The following is a 22,500-nucleotide window of genomic DNA, read 5'->3' on the forward strand; positions in this document are numbered from 1 at the left end:
CTTAAAATAACTATAGACAACACGTTCTACTTAATTAAATAGACTTTGTAATAAATGTTTTCTCCTACAGCGCCACATTAAACACGTACTACAATGACAATAGTTTAAAGCGATTTGAAGCATGTTTTATTTGGGGGGGGGGGGGGGGCAGAGCTTTGTGACGTCATAATTGAGGAGGGGGGGGGGGGTTGAGGAATGTGACGTCACGTCAAAATGCGCAACTTTAAATAAATATAGAATTGTTATATCAACACTAATTGCTATAGGAACACTCCTACAACATCAGAGTGCAGCGCCACATTAAACACGCACTACAATGACAATAGTTTAAAGCGATTTGAAGCATGTTCTATTTTTTGGGGGGGCAGAGCTTTGTGACGTCATATTTGAGGGAGGGGGGGGGGGTCTGACTTTTTGTGACGTCACGTGACGAGGAAGGGGGGGGGGTCGCGTGACGTCATTTATGGACGGCCCCAAAAGCTGTAGAATAGCGCTGCCGACGACGAAGGGATTTATTTATTTATTAATAATTTCAGTTCTCCAAATTGAACCTCTGCAGGAAATCCGTGCAACTGAAACGGATAAAGCAAAGCTAAAGGTGCACCCCCACACCCGGGTAGCCTCCATGGGGTTGTTGGGTCAAGTGCGTCGTGACCAGCAGCCACCTTCTCGCTGAAGGGGCATGGAGGTGGGGGGGGGGCTGGTGTGAGCAGCACCCACGCCCGACCGCCTTTGTCTCCCCAGTGACTCACACAGAGACCCACAGACTCACACAGAGACACATAGACTCGCACAGAGACACATAGACTCACACAGAGACATACTCACACAGAGACCCATAGACTCACACAGAGACCCATAGACTCACACAGAGACAGACTCACACAGAGACCCACAGACTCACACAGAGACCCACAGACTCATCACATAGACTCACATAGAGACCCACAGACTCACACAGAGACCCACAGACTCACACAGAGACCCACAGACTCACACAGAGACCCACAGACTCATCACATAGACTCACATAGAGACCCACAGACTCACACAGAGACCCACAGACTCATCACACAGACTCACACAGAGACCCACAGACTCACACAGAGACCCACAGACTCACACAGAGACCCACAGACTCACACAGAGACCCACAGACTCACACAGAGACCCACAGACTCACACAGAGACCCACAGACTCACACAGAGACCCACAGACTCACACAGAGACCCACAGACTCACACAGAGACCCACAGACTCATCACATAGACTCACACAGAGACCCACAGACTCACACAGAGACCCACAGACTCACACAGAGACCCACAGACTCACACAGAGACCCACAGACTCACACAGAGACCCACAGACTCACACAGAGACCCACAGACTCATCACATAGACTCACACAGAGACCCACAGACTCACACAGAGACCCACAGACTCACACAGAGACCCACAGACTCACACAGAGACCCACAGACTCACACAGAGACCCACAGACTCACACAGAGACCCACAGACTCACACAGAGACCCACAGACTCATCACATAGACTCACACAGAGACCCACAGACTCACACAGAGACCCACAGACCCACACAGAGACCCACAGACTCATCACATAGACTCACACAGAGACCCACAGACTCACACAGAGACCCACAGACTCACACAGAGACCCACAGACTCATCACATAGACTCACACAGAGACCCACAGACTCACACAGAGACCCACAGACTCACACAGAGACCCACAGACTCATCACATAGACTCACACAGAGACCCACAGACTCACACAGAGACCCACAGACTCACACAGAGACCCACAGACTCATCACATAGACTCACACAGAGACCCACAGACTCACACAGAGACCCACAGACTCACACAGAGACCCACAGACTCATCACATAGACTCACACAGAGACCCACAGACTCACACAGAGACCCACAGACTCACACAGAGACCCACAGACTCATCACATAGACTCACATAGAGACCCACAGACTCACACAGAGACCCACAGACTCACACAGAGACCCACGGACTCATCACATAGACTCACATAGAGACCCACAGACTCACACAGAGACCCACAGACTCACACAGAGACCCACAGACTCATCACATACACTCACACAGAGACCCACAGACTCACACAGAGACCCACAGACTCACACAGAGACCCACAGACTCACACAGAGACCCACAGACTCATCACATAGACTCACACAGAGACCCACAGACTCACACAGAGACCCACAGACTCATCACATAGACTCACATAGAGACCCACAGACTCACACAGAGACCCACAGACTCATCACATAGACTCACATAGAGACCCACAGACTCACACAGAGACCCACAGACTCACACAGAGACCCGCAGACTCACACAGAGACCCACAGACTCATCACATAGACTCACACAGAGACCCACAGACTCACACAGAGACCCACAGACTCACACAGAGACCCACGGACTCATCACATAGACGCACATAGAGACCCACAGACTCACACAGAGACCCACAGACTCACACAGAGACCCGCAGACTCACACAGAGACCCACAGACTCATCACATAGACTCACACAGAGACCCACAGACTCACACAGAGACCCACAGACTCACACAGAGACCCACAGACTCACACAGAGACCCACAGACTCACACAGAGACCCACAGACTCATGACATAGACTCACACAGAGACCCACAGACTCACACAGAGACCCACAGACTCACACAGAGACCCACAGACTCACACAGAGACCCACAGACTCACACAGAGACCCACAGACTCACACAGAGACCCACAGACTCACACAGAGACCCACAGACTCATCACATAGACTCACACAGAGACCCACAGACTCACACAGAGACCCACAGACCCACACAGAGACCCACAGACTCATCACATAGACTCACACAGAGACCCACAGACTCACACAGAGACCCACAGACTCACACAGAGACCCACAGACTCATCACATAGACTCACACAGAGACCCACAGACTCACACAGAGACCCACAGACTCACACAGAGACCCACAGACTCATCACATAGACTCACACAGAGACCCACAGACTCACACAGAGACCCACAGACTCACACAGAGACCCACAGACTCATCACATAGACTCACACAGAGACCCACAGACTCACACAGAGACCCACAGACTCACACAGAGACCCACAGACTCATCACATAGACTCACACAGAGACCCACAGACTCACACAGAGACCCACAGACTCACACAGAGACCCACAGACTCATCACATAGACTCACATAGAGACCCACAGACTCACACAGAGACCCACAGACTCACACAGAGACCCACGGACTCATCACATAGACTCACATAGAGACCCACAGACTCACACAGAGACCCACAGACTCACACAGAGACCCACAGACTCATCACATACACTCACACAGAGACCCACAGACTCACACAGAGACCCACAGACTCACACAGAGACCCACAGACTCACACAGAGACCCACAGACTCATCACATAGACTCACACAGAGACCCACAGACTCACACAGAGACCCACAGACTCATCACATAGACTCACATAGAGACCCACAGACTCACACAGAGACCCACAGACTCATCACATAGACTCACATAGAGACCCACAGACTCACACAGAGACCCACAGACTCACACAGAGACCCGCAGACTCACACAGAGACCCACAGACTCATCACATAGACTCACACAGAGACCCACAGACTCACACAGAGACCCACAGACTCACACAGAGACCCACAGACTCATCACATAGACTCACATAGAGACCCACAGACTCACACAGAGACCCACAGACTCACACAGAGACCCGCAGACTCACACAGAGACCCACAGACTCATCACATAGACTCACACAGAGACCCACAGACTCACACAGAGACCCACAGACTCACACAGAGACCCACAGACTCATCACATAGACTCACACAGAGACCCACAGACTCACACAGAGACCCACAGACTCACACAGAGACCCACAGACTCATCACATAGACTCACATAGAGACCCACAGACTCACACAGAGACCCACAGACTCACACAGAGACCCACGGACTCATCACATAGACTCACATAGAGACCCACAGACTCACACAGAGACCCACAGACTCACACAGAGACCCACAGACTCATCACATACACTCACACAGAGACCCACAGACTCACACAGAGACCCACAGACTCACACAGAGACCCACAGACTCACACAGAGACCCACAGACTCATCACATAGACTCACACAGAGACCCACAGACTCACACAGAGACCCACAGACTCATCACATAGACTCACATAGAGACCCACAGACTCACACAGAGACCCACAGACTCATCACATAGACTCACATAGAGACCCACAGACTCACACAGAGACCCACAGACTCACACAGAGACCCGCAGACTCACACAGAGACCCACAGACTCATCACATAGACTCACACAGAGACCCACAGACTCACACAGAGACCCACAGACTCACACAGAGACCCACGGACTCATCACATAGACGCACATAGAGACCCACAGACTCACACAGAGACCCACAGACTCACACAGAGACCCGCAGACTCACACAGAGACCCACAGACTCATCACATAGACTCACACAGAGACCCACAGACTCACACAGAGACCCACAGACTCACACAGAGACCCACAGACTCACACAGAGACCCACAGACTCACACAGAGACCCACAGACTCATGACATAGACTCACACAGAGACCCACAGACTCACACAGAGACCCACAGACTCACACAGAGACCCACAGACTCACACAGAGACCCACAGACTCACACAGAGACCCACAGACTCACACAGAGACCCACAGACTCACACAGAGACCCACAGACTCATCACATAGACTCACACAGAGACCCACAGACTCACACAGAGACCCACAGACCCACACAGAGACCCACAGACTCATCACATAGACTCACACAGAGACCCACAGACTCACACAGAGACCCACAGACTCACACAGAGACCCACAGACTCATCACATAGACTCACACAGAGACCCACAGACTCACACAGAGACCCACAGACTCACACAGAGACCCACAGACTCATCACATAGACTCACACAGAGACCCACAGACTCACACAGAGACCCACAGACTCACACAGAGACCCACAGACTCATCACATAGACTCACACAGAGACCCACAGACTCACACAGAGACCCACAGACTCACACAGAGACCCACAGACTCATCACATAGACTCACACAGAGACCCACAGACTCACACAGAGACCCACAGACTCACACAGAGACCCACAGACTCATCACATAGACTCACATAGAGACCCACAGACTCACACAGAGACCCACAGACTCACACAGAGACCCACGGACTCATCACATAGACTCACATAGAGACCCACAGACTCACACAGAGACCCACAGACTCACACAGAGACCCACAGACTCATCACATACACTCACACAGAGACCCACAGACTCACACAGAGACCCACAGACTCACACAGAGACCCACAGACTCACACAGAGACCCACAGACTCATCACATAGACTCACACAGAGACCCACAGACTCACACAGAGACCCACAGACTCATCACATAGACTCACATAGAGACCCACAGACTCACACAGAGACCCACAGACTCATCACATAGACTCACATAGAGACCCACAGACTCACACAGAGACCCACAGACTCACACAGAGACCCGCAGACTCACACAGAGACCCACAGACTCATCACATAGACTCACACAGAGACCCACAGACTCACACAGAGACCCACAGACTCACACAGAGACCCACAGACTCATCACATAGACTCACATAGAGACCCACAGACTCACACAGAGACCCACAGACTCACACAGAGACCCGCAGACTCACACAGAGACCCACAGACTCATCACATAGACTCACACAGAGACCCACAGACTCACACAGAGACCCACAGACTCATCACATAGACTCACACAGAGACCCACAGACTCACACAGAGACCCACAGACTCATCACATAGACTCACACAGAGACCCACAGACTCACACAGAGACCCACAGACTCACACAGAGACCCACAGACTCATCACATAGACTCACACAGAGACCCACAGACTCACACAGAGACCCACAGACTCACACAGAGACCCACAGACTCATCACATAGACTCACATAGAGACCCACAGACTCACACAGAGACCCACAGACTCACACAGAGACCCACGGACTCATCACATAGACTCACATAGAGACCCACAGACTCACACAGAGACCCACAGACTCACACAGAGACCCACAGACTCATCACATACACTCACACAGAGACCCACAGACTCACACAGAGACCCACAGACTCACACAGAGACCCACAGACTCACACAGAGACCCACAGACTCATCACATAGACTCACACAGAGACCCACAGACTCACACAGAGACCCACAGACTCATCACATAGACTCACATAGAGACCCACAGACTCACACAGAGACCCACAGACTCATCACATAGACTCACATAGAGACCCACAGACTCACACAGAGACCCACAGACTCACACAGAGACCCGCAGACTCACACAGAGACCCACAGACTCATCACATAGACTCACACAGAGACCCACAGACTCACACAGAGACCCACAGACTCACACAGAGACCCACAGACTCATCACATAGACTCACATAGAGACCCACAGACTCACACAGAGACCCACAGACTCACACAGAGACCCGCAGACTCACACAGAGACCCACAGACTCATCACATAGACTCACACAGAGACCCACAGACTCACACAGAGACCCACAGACTCACACAGAGACCCACAGACTCACACAGAGACCCACAGACTCACACAGAGACCCACAGACTCACACATCGTGGCACTGACTCGCCACCTCGCGGCCACGCAGAAACAATGACATCTTGACGCTCAACACAAAGCAGTCCAACGTGATATGCGAATCACTCTTCGCGACCTGCAAAAATCATCATCATCATCATCACCAGCCATGGTCTGTCTACTGCTGGATGAAGGGCTTGCTGAGCCGTAGGGGGTGGGGGGGTGAGGTGGGGGTTTTGACCATACTTCACCATTCCTGTGCGGGTTGATAAAGGCCGTCGTCACGATCAGCGTCATGATCAGCAGCAGCATCATCATAATCAGCATCGTCATGATCAGTATCATCAGCAGCACCATCATCATAATCAGTAGCATAATCATAATCATCAGCAGCATCATAATCAGCATCGTCGTGATCAGTATCATCAGCAGCACCATCGTCAAAATCAGCATCGTTGTGATCAGTATCATCAGCAGCACCATCATCATAATCAGTAGCATAATCATAATCATCAGCAGCATCATAATCAGCATCGTCATAATCAACATTAGCATCGTGAGCAGCAGCATAATCAGCAACTAGGATCATCATCAGTATCATCAGCAGCAGTATCAGCAGCATCATAATCAGTAGCATCAGCATCAGTATCATCAGCATCAGTATCAGCAGCATCATCATAATCAGCATCAGTATCAGCAGCATCATCATAATCAGCATCAGTATCAGCAGCATCATCATAATCAGCATCAGTATCGGCAGCATCATCATAATCAGCATCAGTATCGGCAGCATCATCATAATCAGCATCAGTATCAGCAGCATCATCATAATCAGCATCAGTATCAGCAGCATCATCATAATCAGCATCAGTATCGGCAGCATCATCATCATAATCACCATCAGTATCAGCAGCATCATCATAATCAGCATCAGTATCGGCAGCATCATCATAATCAGCATCAGTATCGGCAGCATCATCATAATTAGCATCAGTATCAGCAGCATCATCATAATCAGCATCAGTATCGGCAGCATCATCATAATCAGCATCAGTATCAGCAGCATCATCATAATCAGCATCAGTATCGGCAGCATCATCATAATCAGCATCAGTATCGGCAGCATCATCATAATCAGCATCAGTATCAGCAGCATCATCATAATCAGCATCAGTATCGGCAGCATCATCATCATAATCAGCATCAGTATCAGCAGCATCATCATAATCAGCATCAGTATCGGCAGCATCATCATAATCAGCATCAGTATCGGCAGCATCATCATAATCAGCATCGGCAGCATCATCATAATCAGCATCAGTATCGGCAGCATCATCATCATAATCAGCATCAGTATCGGCAGCATCATCATAATCAGCATCAGTATCGGCAGCATCACCATAATCAGCATCAGTATAAGCAGCATCATCATAATCAGCATCAGTATCAGCAGCATCATCATAATCAGCATCAGTATCGGCAGCATCATCATAATCAGCATCAGTATCAGCAGCATCATCATAATCAGCATCAGTATCGGCAGCATCATCATAATCAGCATCAGTATCGGCAGCATCATCATAATCAGCATCAGTATCAGCAGCATCATCATAATCAGCATCAGTATCGGCAGCATCATCATCATAATCAGCATCAGTATCAGCAGCATCATCATAATCAGCATCAGTATCGGCAGCATCATCATAATCAGCATCAGTATCAGCAGCATCATCATAATCAGCATCAGTATCGGCAGCATCATCATAATCAGCATCAGTATCGGCAGCATCATCATAATCAGCATCAGTATCAGCAGCATCATCATAATCAGCATCAGTATCGGCAGCAGCATCATCATAATCAGCATCAGTATCAGCAGCATCATCATAATCAGCATCAGTATCGGCAGCATCATCATAATCAGCATCAGTATCGGCAGCATCATCATAATCAGCATCAGTATCGGCAGCATCATCATAATCAGCATCAGTATCGGCAGCATCATCATAATCAGCATCAGTATCAGCAGCATCATCATAATCAGCATCAGTATCGGCAGCATCATCATAATCAGCATCAGTATCGGCAGCATCATCATAATCAGCATCAGTATCGGCAGCATCATCATAATCAGCATCAGTATCGGCAGCATCATCATAATCAGCATCAGTATCGGCAGCATCATCATAATCAGCATCAGTATCGGCAGCATCATCATAATCAGCATCAGTATCGGCAGCATCATCATAATCAGCATCAGTATCAGCAGCATCATCATAATCAGCATCAGTATCGGCAGCATCATCATAATCAGCATCAGTATCGGCAGCATCATCATCATAATCAGCATCAGTATCAGCAGCATCATCATAATCAGCATCAGTATCGGCAGCATCATCATAATCAGCATCAGTATCGGCAGCATCATCATAATCAGCATCAGTATCGGCAGCATCATCATCATAATCAGCATCAGTATCGGCAGCATCATCATAATCAGCATCAATATCGGCAGCATCATCATAATCAGCATCAGTATCAGCAGCATCATCATAATCAGTATCAGCAGCATCATCATAATCAGCATCAGTATCGGCAGCATCATCATAATCAGCATCAGTATCAGCAGCATCATCATAATCAGCATCAGTATCGGCAGCATCATCATAATCAGCATCAGTATCGGCAGCATCATCATAATCAGCATCAGTATCAGCAGCATCATCATAATCAGCATCAGTATCGGCAGCATCATCATAATCAGCATCAGTATCGGCAGCATCATCATAATCAGCATCAGTATCGGCAGCATCATCATCATAATCAGCATCAGTATCGGCAGCATCATCATAATCAGCATCAGTATCGGCAGCATCATCATAATCAGCATCAGTATCGGCAGCATCATCATAATCAGCATCAGTATCGGCAGCATCATCATCATAATCAGCATCAGTATCAGCAGCATCATCATAATCAGCATCAGTATCAGCAGCATCATCATAATCAGCATCAGTATCGGCAGCATCATCATCATAATCAGCATCAGTATCAGCAGCATCATCATAATCAGCATCAGTATCGGCAGCATCATCATAATCAGCATCAGTATCGGCAGCATCATCATAATCAGCATCAGTATCAGCAGCATCATCATAATCAGCATCAGTATCGGCAGCATCATCATCATAATCAGCATCAGTATCAGCAGCATCATCATAATCAGCATCAGTATCGGCAGCATCATCATAATCAGCATCAGTATCAGCAGCATCATCATAATCAGCATCAGTATCAGCAGCATCATCATAATCAGCATCAGTATCGGCAGCATCATCATAATCAGCATCAGTATCGGCAGCATCATCATAATCAGCATCAGTATCAGCAGCATCATCATAATCAGCATCAGTATCGGCAGCAGCATCATCATAATCAGCATCAGTATCAGCAGCATCATCATAATCAGCATCAGTATCGGCAGCATCATCATAATCAGCATCAGTATCGGCAGCATCATCATAATCAGCATCAGTATCGGCAGCATCATCATAATCAGCATCAGTATCGGCAGCATCATCATAATCAGCATCAGTATCGGCAGCATCATCATAATCAGCATCAGTATCGGCAGCATCATCATAATCAGCATCAGTATCAGCAGCATCATCATAATCAGCATCAGTATCGGCAGCAGCATCATCATAATCAGCATCAGTATCAGCAGCATCATCATAATCAGCATCAGTATCGGCAGCATCATCATAATCAGCATCAGTATCGGCAGCATCATCATAATCAGCATCAGTATCGGCAGCATCATCATAATCAGCATCAGTATCGGCAGCATCATCATAATCAGCATCAGTATCGGCAGCATCATCATAATCAGCATCAGTATCGGCAGCATCATCATAATCAGCATCAGTATCAGCAGCATCATCATAATCAGCATCAGTATCGGCAGCATCATCATAATCAGCATCAGTATCGGCAGCATCATCATAATCAGCATCAGTATCGGCAGCATCATCATAATCAGCATCAGTATCAGCAGCATCATCATAATCAGCATCAGTATCGGCAGCATCATCATAATCAGCATCAGCAATGAGAGACACTTTCTAACTCAACACACAGTGGGTGAGCGAGTGGGTGAGCGAGTGGGTGAGCGAGTGGGTGAGCGAGTGGGTGAGCGAGTGGGTGAGCGAGTGGGTGAGCGAGTGGGTGAGCGAGTGGGTGAGCGAGTGGGTGAGTTCACGATATATCGCATGATTGGGGCTCATTTTCTACGATATATCGCGATATATCGTGGGGAACGAGCCCCAATCGTACGATATATCGCGATATATCGTGGGGAACGAGCCCCAATCGTGCGATATATCGCGATATATCGCGATATATCGTGGGGAATGAGCCCTAATCGCGCGATATATCGCGATATATCGTGGGGAATGAGCCACAATCTTACGATATATCGCGATATATCGTACGATAGGGAACGAAAGTTGGTGGCCATTGAGTTGGTATGTTATTAATTTATTAATGCGTCTTCCTGTAAACTCGTGCGCAACAATTAAGCAGAAGTTAAGAAAGAGTTTGAGGGAGTTTGAGGGTGAAGGCAAGTTTGTCATCAAAGTCGACATTTGCCGCGTCCGTTAACGAACTGTAAGTACAGTAAAGCAGCGACGGTGGATTTTAATAGTTTATATTTTAATTCGTTAAGCTTCCCGTGGGGGTTTTGGTGACTTTTGTGAGGAAAACATGTAAGTTTTCTTCAGTAAACCCGTCGTTAAATGCTAAACGGAGTTGAGTTTTTTTACATATAAAGCGGATCCGTGAGTCGCTTTGAATGCGTGTTTTTTTTAAAATAAAAACAAGGAAGTTAAATTGATTTTTTTAACTTTCATATATTCAATCATGGTGATCAGAATTGTCACTTATGTAATTGTAATCGTTGTAATAATAAGAATCATCATCATCATCGTGATAAAATCACCTTTTAAATAATTTGACCGTAATCATATTGTGTATTTTTCATTCCGTAAAGCTAATCGGTGTTTTGCTTGCGCGTGTGAGGAAAATATCGATGTTTAAAAGTGTGACATTCTAGTTAAAACAAAAACAACTGCTTTAATAGTTTAAAACAATTTGTCATTTCGATTTTTTTAAATTCAGTTTTTATCCTCGATGGGCGATTGACCCAACCCATCATCCCTCAGTGCGGGGGCGGGGTCGATAAAATAGTTACCCATATTCTTGGGGTCTTTCGTTAAAGTGCAAAGTTTTTGTTCACATTCTAATATGTTTATGCTTGTGAATATGTTGTTGGGTAGCTCTCCACAACTCTCTTTCTCCCGCCATAGCAATGTGGAATTTCCCACCAGGGCAACAACATCAACATTATTTTTTTACAAATCGTTATCTATTTTGACTTAAAGCTTTCGTGACTGCAGGAATTCATAATTCTAGATTTGAAGCTTTCGTGACTGCAAGGATTCATATTGTTAGGTTTTTTCGGTAAAGTCACGTAGGTAAAAATTTTAAATTAATAAAAGTAAAATAAAATAAAAATAATAATATTTTTTATTTTATTTTACTTTTATTAATTTTTAAAATATTATTTTTTTATTTTACTTTTATTAATTTTAATTTTTTACCTACGTGACTTTACCGAAAAAACGTAAGAATAGGAATTCATAATCTTTGGGTCTTTCGGTAAATAAAATAACACTTTTTTTTATCATCATTTTGATGACGACCGCCTGTGTTGCGATCGAAATGTCGGTAGTTTATTTTTTTATAATTTTTTGTTGTTTTCTTAGAACCTATCTACGTGACTTTACCGAAAGACCAAATAATATTCTTATCATCGAGCATGGAGTGCATTCGCTTGTTCAGCTCTAATTAAGTAAGTCAAATTAACTAATTAACTAAGGTTCATTTGTCATAAAAAAAATATTGATCCCCCATCATGGGAATGTACTACATTACTATACACTACACTATACACTACTATACACTACAATATACACTACACTACTATACACTACACTATACACTACACTATACACTACTATACACTACACTACTATACTCTACTATACACTACACTAATTTACTCTACACTATACACTACACAACTATACACTACACTATATACTACATTACTATACACTATACACTACACACTACAATATACACTACACTACTATACACTACTATACACTACACTAATTTACTCTACACTATACACTACACAACTATACACTACACTATATACTACATTACTATACACTACACTATACACTATATTATACACTACAATATACACTACACTACTATACACTACACTATACACTACACTATACACTACTATACACTACACTACTATACACTACACTATACACTACACTGCAATACACATACCAATCAAACCATACAGTTTACCCTGGAATTCTTGTCTAAGGGAAATTTAGTTTTTAGGTCCATGCAGCGTACAGCCGTTTCAATACGGACAACAACAACGAATATATCTTTTTGTGTCTCTGTGTTTGTGTTTCTACCTTGAGATGGGACTTTGTAGGATGAACGTTGAGGTGTGTAAGGGACACGGGGTGATCAATAAAGTCTGAATTGGTCTGTAATCAGGTAAAGGCGCTCATAAGGAGTTGACGGGTATGCAAAGGTATCAAACGGTAAACTCGGTATATTCCTAAGATAATTGGTTTTTTACCCTTCTATCTGGCAACAAAACTGACACCTTTTTACAAGGAGTCATGTTTGCATAGACCGCAATACCTGCAGTCATAATACAAACAAAAAACACAACTCTGATAATGTATGCACTGTCCTTGAAGTTGATTGGTCCACACCCGAGACAGCTTTCCTTAGAGCCTAGTCTCACATGGTGTTGGACCAGATGACGCCAAAAGGCGCACAACTCAAAGACAATGCACCATCAGAGTACGAGACCTCGGGTAAGCATTTACACTATGGGAACCTCATTTGCCAGTAAAAATATGATAATTGTTTTTTTACCCTTCTATCTGGCAACCAAACTGACACCTTTTTTACAAGGAGTCATGTTTGCATAGACCGCAATACCTGCAGTCGTAATGCAAACAAAAGACATAACTCCTTGTAAAAAGGTGTCAGTTTTGTTGGCAGATAGAAGGGTAAAAAAACAATTATCATATTTTTACTGGCAAATGAGGTTTCCATAGTGTTCGGTATATTCCTGTCAAATAAAATGATCAACATCATCATCATCATTGCAATTTTCATAACCGCGACTAGCGTAGCTAAAGTGACAACTTTTTTGTGAATGAAGACGGTTACGTATTATGATAGTCGCCATCTAAGTTGTATTAGAATCCCCTTTGGGCATGCTTAATGTTGAGTTGAATTGTCCGTGATATTTGACATGGAACATTGGGGTCGAGGTTTAACCGCATGTTTGCAACGTTGGCATACGTTCGCATATTTTACTTGGGCGAACTGCAAATTATAGTTGTAGGTTTTTGCCCTTTCAACTGGTACAAAAACTGGCACCTTTATACAAGCGATCATGTTTGCAATAACCACAACACAAGCAGTCAAAATGCAAACAAAATAAACAACTCTGATGATGATAATGATATGCACTGTCCTTGAAGTTGATTGGTCCACACCCGAGACAGCTTTTCTTAGAGCCTAGTCTCCATTGGTGTTGGACCAGATGACGCCAAAAGGCGTACAACTCAAAAACAGCGCACTATCAGAGTATTGAGAGCTCGGGGTAAGTATTTACACTATGAGACATCTCCTTTACCAGTAGCAAAATATAGTAGTAGGTTTTTACCCTTTCAACTGGTACAAAAACTGACACCTTTATACAAGGGATCATGTTTGCAATAACCACAACACAAGCAGTCAAAATGCAAACAGAAAGAAACAACTCTGATAATGATATGCATTGTCCTTGATATCATTATCAGAGTTGTTTCTTTTTGTTTTCATTTTGACTGCTTGTGTTGTGGTTATTGCTTTTAACAAATTTCAGTTCACTGAGACCTCCTTTACCAGTGGCAAAATATAGTGATAGGTTTTTACCCTTTCAACTGGTACAAAAACTGACACCTTATATTACAGGCATTGTCAGGGTCGGGATTGAACCCACGACCTCCTGTATACCAGGCGAGGTAGTCAACATCTCCTAGCCACCGTGATGATGATGAGAGAGACACACGCCAACTCCACATATACAGCAGGCGTCAGGGTCGGGAACGAACCCACGACCTCCTGTATACCTGGCGAGGTAGTTAACATCTCACCACGGAGAGAGAGAGACACGCAAACTCCAAATATACAGCAGGAGTTAGGGTCGGGAACGAATCCACGACCTCCTGTAGACCAGGCGAGGTAGTTAACATCTCGCCACGGTGGCGCGCTTTGTAATAATAACATCAGGCTGCGAAAACCTACGTAGTAAAAAAAATAACCTTCAAGAAATAATTTCTCAGAAGTTTCCTGGGTTTTATCTTCCACGAAATGCCAGGGTCCGCCCTAGACCGTTTCCACTTCGCAAACCGTGGCAATCGAAATGGAAAATGTAAAAAAGAAACTTCGCAGTAGTAGTGTGCGAATCTGGTCACCCAGAACAGGTTGTACCAACGTATAACAGTGGTCAACACACTTTTTCTGACATAAGGTATTCCAACGGTTTTAAGGTTATTTTGGGGCGCTGATTCCAAATCTATCACATCAGGTTTTTTGAGATATCAAATATTGCATTTTGAATAAAAACTGCAGAAGAAAAATATTAAATAAATGTGGATATCTACATAAAATGATATTATAAACACACTATCCTAAACACAGCACCATATTTTAACACTAAAGCAGTCACTGACTCGCAACAACTTGCAATCATAGGTGACAGAGTTAATTTCTGGTAAAATCAATGAAAATGGGGTATACCGATAGCATAAAAATTAACCCGTAAAAACAAAGTTTTTCACTATAAATCCTTTATATGCGTGGCGGCTAGAGTCCTCTCGTCCTCTGGCTTGAGATGGCTGCCACCTATGGGTCAGATGATTGCCTGCCACCATTAAGCAATTGGTAATTAAATATAAAAAAAATCCTAAAAAGTGTAAAGTTATGGAAACAAATTTTCACGAAAATAAATTGTCACGCACAACGAGTCTGTGTAGCAAAATGTCAGCTCGATTGGATCACGGGAAGTGGGTTAAAAAACGACCGAAAGATTTGCACGGTCGTAAGCGCGCAAGCAAGCAAACTTAATATAAAGGATTTAATAAAGGATTTAAAAATGAGATGTGATAGAGCGAATCTGAGATCAGATTTGGAATCGGCACCCTGAAATTAGTCTAGAACAGCTGCAAAAGTCCAGGCCAGAAAAAAAAAATGTTTTTTTTTGTTGTTGTTGACCAGTGTAATTTTTGTTGACCAGTGTAATTTTTGTTGACCAGTGTAATTTTTGTTGACCAGTGTAATTTCCCAGATCCACAAATACTATGGGGACATTGCAGCAAAGACGACGATGCACTCCGCTTCCCCTGCCGCGATACGTTTCGCTGTGTGGGCTGACCGCGTGCGTGTGACGCTCTCCTCTGCGTCTACGTCAACAGCCGCACGAAATCCGTAGCAAAAGTAGCTACATGTGCAGCTACTACACATGTGTAGCTACTACATGTGTGTAGCTACTACACGTGTAGCTACTACATGTGTAGCTACTACACGTGTAGCAGCTGCACGTGTAGCAGCTGCACGTGTAGCAGCTGCACGTGTAGCAGCTGCACGTGTAGCAGCTGCACGTGTAGCAGCTGCACGTGTAGCAGCTGCACGTGTAGCAGCTGCACGTGTAGCAGCTGCACGTGTAGCAGCTGCACGTGTAGCAGCTGCACGTGTAGTAGCTGCACGTGTAGCTACTACATGTGTAGCTGCACGTGTAGTAGCTGCACGTGTAGCAGCTGCACGTGTAGTAGCTGCACGTGTAGCAGCTGCACGTGTAGCAGCTGCACGTGTAGCAGCTGCACGTGTAGCAGCTGCACGTGTAGTAGCTGCACGTGTAGCAGCTGCACGTGTAGCAGCTGCACGTGTAGCAGCTGCACGTGTAGCAGCTGCACGTGTAGTAGCTGCACGTGTAGCAGCTGCACGTGTAGCAGCTGCACGTGTAGCAGCTGCACGTGTAGCAGCTGCACGTGTAGCAGCTGCACGTGTAGCAGCTGCACGTGTAGCAGCTGCACGTGTAGTAGCTGCACGTGTAGTAGCTGCACGTGTAGCAGCTGCACGTGTAGCAGCTGCACGTGTAGCAGCTGCACGTGTAGCAGCTGCACGTGTAGCAGCTGCACGTGTAGTAGCTGCACGTGTAGCAGCTGCACGTGTAGTAGCTGCACGTGTAGTAGCTGCACGTGTAGCAGCTGCACGTGTAGCAGCAGCACGTGTAGTAGCTGCACGTGTAGCAGCTGCACGTGCAGCTGCTGCACGTGTAGTAGCTGCACGTGTAGCAGCTGCACGTGTAGCAGCTGCACGTGTGGCAGCTACACGTGTAGTAGCTGCACGTGTAGTAGCTACACGTGTAGTAGTAGCTGCACGTGTAGTAGTAGCTGCACGTGTAGTAGTAGCTGCACGTGTGTAGTAGCTACACGTGTGTAGTAGCTACACGTGTGTAGTAGCTACACGTGTGTAGTAGCTACACGTGTGTAGTAGCTACACATGTGTAGTAGCTACACATGTGTAGTAGCTACACATGTGTAGTAGCTATGCGCCTCGCACTTTCAAGGGCCCCCGCGCTAAACACTTTCAAGCTATAAATTCCATCTTCTTGGTTCTTTCGGTAAAGTCACGTAGAAGGGAAATAATAAAATAATAAAAATAAAACATAATAAAATAATTATCACGACGTTTCGGCCACAACGCAAGCAGCCGTTGTGGCCGAAACGTCGTGATAATTATTTTATTATGTTTTATTTTTATTATTTTATTACTTCCCTTCTACGTGACTTTACCGAAAGAACCAAGAAGATGAATCCCTGCAGTCACGAAAGCTTTAAATCGAAAAATTCCAGTTCAGTGATTCTGCACTTGCTCTATTACTATAGTACCATACCACCTTCAACTTTTACGAACGACCGGGTGTTTAAGGTTAGCGAATTGTCGTATTATCTGGTCGTATAGCAAATGAAAAAATACAATTACTTTACTACGCAAGTAAAAAAAATCCGTGTTGTTTAAAATTTTACGTGTTTTTTCAAATTTAGGGCCCCTTTATAACATATCCTTACAGGCCTCGCACTTAGCTTACCACGAATCTCGCGGCTCTAGGTCCGCCCGCATCCACATTTTCTGCAGACAATGCAGAGCGGAGGGTGGGCGCTTACGACGCCCTGGTAAGTATATATTTTTATGGCTTTTTGATCAAATTTAATTGTATGACCTCTGCCCTCCTACCCCCCTCCCGTAATGCGTTTTCAGCGTCAAAACGACCTCACTGGAATTGCCTTTTTCCGCAACAAAAAAAAAACGAGCGGGGATTTCGCCCGACTGGCCCCTTTCAGTTTATAAACGAAAACAAAAGATATCACTTTTTTTTTTGATTCTGTGTACGAGAGACAATATCACCCGAAATTCGTTTTAGTCAGCCAAATTTCAGGTGCCCGAGTGTGTCTGTGTCTGTATTATTGTGTGTGTGGGTTTGGCCACCCACCACCTCGTGTGCCGTGCCGGCCTTCATAGGTGCTCGCTAACAGCACTTGCCCCTACAGTCTGTTAAGGCTACATGGGGGATCTTTGTCTTTATCTTTGTGGGTTTGGCCACCCACCCCCTCGTGTGCCGTGCCGGCCTTCATAGGTGCTCGCTAACAGCACTTGCCCCTACAGTCTGTTAAGGCTACATGGGGGATCTTTGTCTTTATCTTTGTGGGTTTGGCCACCCACCACCTCGTGTGCCGTGCCGGCCTTCATAGGTGCTCGCCAACAGCACTTGCCCCAACAGTCTGGTAAGGCTGTACGGGGGACCTTTGTCTGTGTGTATGTGGGGAGCGGTAGTGTAGCCGTGAACGACATGCACTTCGAACTCTGCCACCCGAGTTCGATTCCCGCTTAGGACCAATACTCGTGACGATTATCTGAACCGGTCCTGGGCCTCCCCTTGGTCGACTCAGCCTCAAAATGAGTACCTGGTGCGGTGTGTAAACATCGCCACTAGGGAGACAAAGGCGGTCGGGCGTTGTGCTGGTCAACCACCCTCCCTCGTGTGCCGTGCTGTTCTTCATAGATGCTGCTACTCGCTAACAGCACTTGCCCCAACAGTCTGTTCAGGTTATAACAGAGGGAAGCAGTAATGAGATTTGTTTTCAACAACAACAACCGTGTCAAAGAACAACAACACCAACAACAACACACACTTAAATTTCGATTTAAAGCTTCTTTCGTGACTGCAGGGATTCATCTTCTTGGTTCTTTCGGTGAAGTCACGTAGAATGGAAATAATAAACTAATAAAAATAAAACATGATAAAATAATTCTCACGACGTTTCGGCCACAACGCAAGCAGCCGTCCTCAGGTGAAGAACAGGTCTGTCGGGGAGACAGCGTCTGAATGAATGAAAAATATTAAATAAATGGTTTCATTCAGACGCTGTCTTTCCGACAGACCTGTTCTTCACATGAGGACGGCTGCTTGCGTTGTGGCCGAAACGTCGTGAGAATGATGTAATATTTGTATTATTTTATTATTTCCATTCTACGTGATGACTTTACCGAAAGAACCAAGAAGATGAACACACACTTATTTTAAAACGCGGCTTAAAAATTACATTTTTTGCGAAAATGCTTTACATTTGTCGGGGGGACCGTATAAAGAAATTGTGTCCACGTTGACATGATTGGGATCTGGTGGCCGTCGAGAGCTGTGGACGGGACAGCGAAGTGTACACGTTGAGATAATTGACGGCGTACGAGCCACGGACAGCGTGGAGGGCACTGTCCAATTAAGGGCGAGAGGCAGAGGTCGCAAACGGGTTTTGATTCATTACCCGTACCCGTACCCGGCCGTACCCGTACCCTACCCGTACCCGGCCAGGTATCGAAGCGTCGTGGTCGTGGCGGCGCAAGGAGGCAGTGGGGGTGGACTTGGTGCGGTTAGAAGCGATGGAGATGCAGAGCCCTGGCGATCACGGTGGCTAGGAGATCTTAACCACCTCGCCTGGTACACAGGAGGTCGTGGGTTCGATCCCAACCCTGACGCCTGCTGTATATTTGGAGTTTGCGTGTCTCTCTCTGCGTGGTGAGATGTTAACTACCTCGCCTGGTCTACAGGAGGTCGTGGGTTCGATCCCGACTCTGACGCCTACTGCTGTATATTTAGAGTTTGCGTTTCTCTCTCTCTCCGTGGTGAGATGTTGACTACCTCGCCTGGTATACAGGAGGTTGTGGGTTCGATCCCGACTATGACACCTGCTGTATATTTGGAGTTTGCGTGTGTCGCTCTCTCTCTCCCATGTTCGCGTGGGGTTTTCTCCGGGTCCTCCGGTTTTCCCCTCCACGCTTAGTAACACGCGTTAAGCGTATTTGGCCGCTACACATTTCCCATTGATGAGCCCACTTCGTTGGGCTAGCATTTGTGATAGCCAGGTCGTTCCGACACGGATCCGTCACACACCGCTCACACGGCCCTGGTGACTCCGTGGGTTAATGATGGCTGTGTCGGACACACTGAGTCAGCAATGCTGACATCCTGGGTTCCACTCCTGGTTGCAGCCACAGCGATTACACCGGGCTATTGTAGACTCGCACAGAGAGCCACAGACTCACGCAGAGACCCACAGACTCGCACAGAGACCCATAGACTCACACAGAGACCCATAGACTCACACAGAGACCCACAGACTCACGCAGAGACCCATAGACTCACACAGAGACCCATATACTCACACAGAGACCCATAGACTCACACAGAGACCCGTAGACTCACACAGAGACCCATAGACTCACACAGAGACCCATAGACTCACACAGAGACCCATAGACTCACACAGAGACCCATTGACTCACACAGTGACCCACAGAGTCACACAGTGACCCACAGACTCGCACACAGAGACCCACAGACTCGCACAGAGACCCATAGACTCACACAGAGACCCATAGACTCACACAGAGACCCATAGACTCACACAGAGGCCCATAGACTCACACAGAGACCCATATACTCACACAGAGACCCATAGACTCACACAGAGACCCGTAGACTCACACAGAGACCCATAGACTCACACAGAGACCCATTGACTCACACAGTGACCCACAGAGTCACACAGAGACCCACAGACTCGCACACAGAGACCCACAGAGTCACACAGAGACCCACAGACTCGCACACAGAGACCCACAGAGTCACACAGAGACCCACAGACTCACACAGAGACCCATAGACTCACACAGAGACCCACAGACTCACACAGAGACCCATAGCCTCACACAGAGACCCATAGACTCACACAGAGACCCATAAACTCACACAGAGACCCGTAGACTCACACAGAGACCCACAGAGTCACACAGAGACCCATAGACTCACACAGAGACCCACAGAGTCACACAGAGACCCATAGACTCACACAGAGACCCATAAACTCACACAGAGACCCATAGACTCACACAGAGACCCGTAGACTCACACAGAGACCCACAGAGTCACACAGAGACCCATAGACTCACACAGAGACCCATAAACTCACACAGAGACCCATACACTCACACAGAGACCCGTAGACTCACACAGAGACCCACAGAGTCACACCGAGATCATTAAACCGGAAGTGGTCAAGATGCCGGAATCGGTGGTTGTGCCCAGCAATGCATGCCTCGGTGGAAAATGTTTTTTTTAAAAAGTGTTGACACCTTCGCCGCTCGCCCAGAACTAAGGCGTCCTTCCCACAATGCCTTGCGCCCGTAGACGTCGCTGCGATGCGAGCTCCCCGACCGCCGGCACACTCGCCGCGTTCGTTGACCGCAGCGACGAGTGAAACTGTTCGATGTTGAGACGCCGGTCAATCGGGAAGACGCGTTTTTCTTTCGAAATGTAATTCTCACCCTGGGCCAGAGGTCGCAACCGGGTACCCGATACCCGTACCCTACCCGATACCCGGCTACCCGTACCCGGGTACGGGTAGCCGTTTGCGACCCTGGTGCGGCCGGGTACGGGTAGGCCGCACCAGGGTACGGGTAGGCCGTGAGTCACTGGTGAGTCACCGTTTGTCACTCATTTCCCAACGTCTTGTCTCTTCTCACAATTCAAGTTCCTAGAATCAACCCACCCGCGCCTGCAACATGGCTTCATCCCAGAGGTCGCAATCAGGTACCCGTACCCTACCCTATACCCGGCTACCCGTATCCGGCCGGGTACGGGTAGCCGTTTGCGACCCTGGTGCGGCCGGGTACGGGTACGGGGGGTAAGGAATCAAAACCCGTTTGCGACCTCTGCCCTGCGCCCCGGTATCGTCCACACTGCCTCTGTACGGGCCTCTCTATTCATGCGCCATGAAGAAGGTCCATTGCCCGAAACGTCACCTGTTATATATACTTATTTTTTTCGCC

General features: G+C 46.7%; 1 long non-coding RNA gene across 1 annotated transcript in view; it reads left to right on the forward strand.

Annotated features, from left to right (window-relative positions):
- Window positions 1-11,439: 11,439 nt before the first annotated feature.
- The window catches only part of LOC144741061 (uncharacterized), a 27,695-nt gene continuing 16,634 nt past the window's right edge, over window positions 11,440-22,500 (forward strand). Inside the window, exon 1 of the long non-coding RNA XR_013589863.1 lies at window positions 11,440-11,562. This is a non-coding gene — a long non-coding RNA (uncharacterized LOC144741061). The remainder of the gene's footprint in view (window positions 11,563-22,500) is intronic.

This window comes from Lampetra planeri, unplaced genomic scaffold (assembly GCF_965212315.1).
Source record: "Lampetra planeri unplaced genomic scaffold, kcLamPlan1.2.h2 scaffold_413, whole genome shotgun sequence".
NCBI lineage: Eukaryota > Metazoa > Chordata > Hyperoartia > Petromyzontiformes > Petromyzontidae > Lampetra > Lampetra planeri.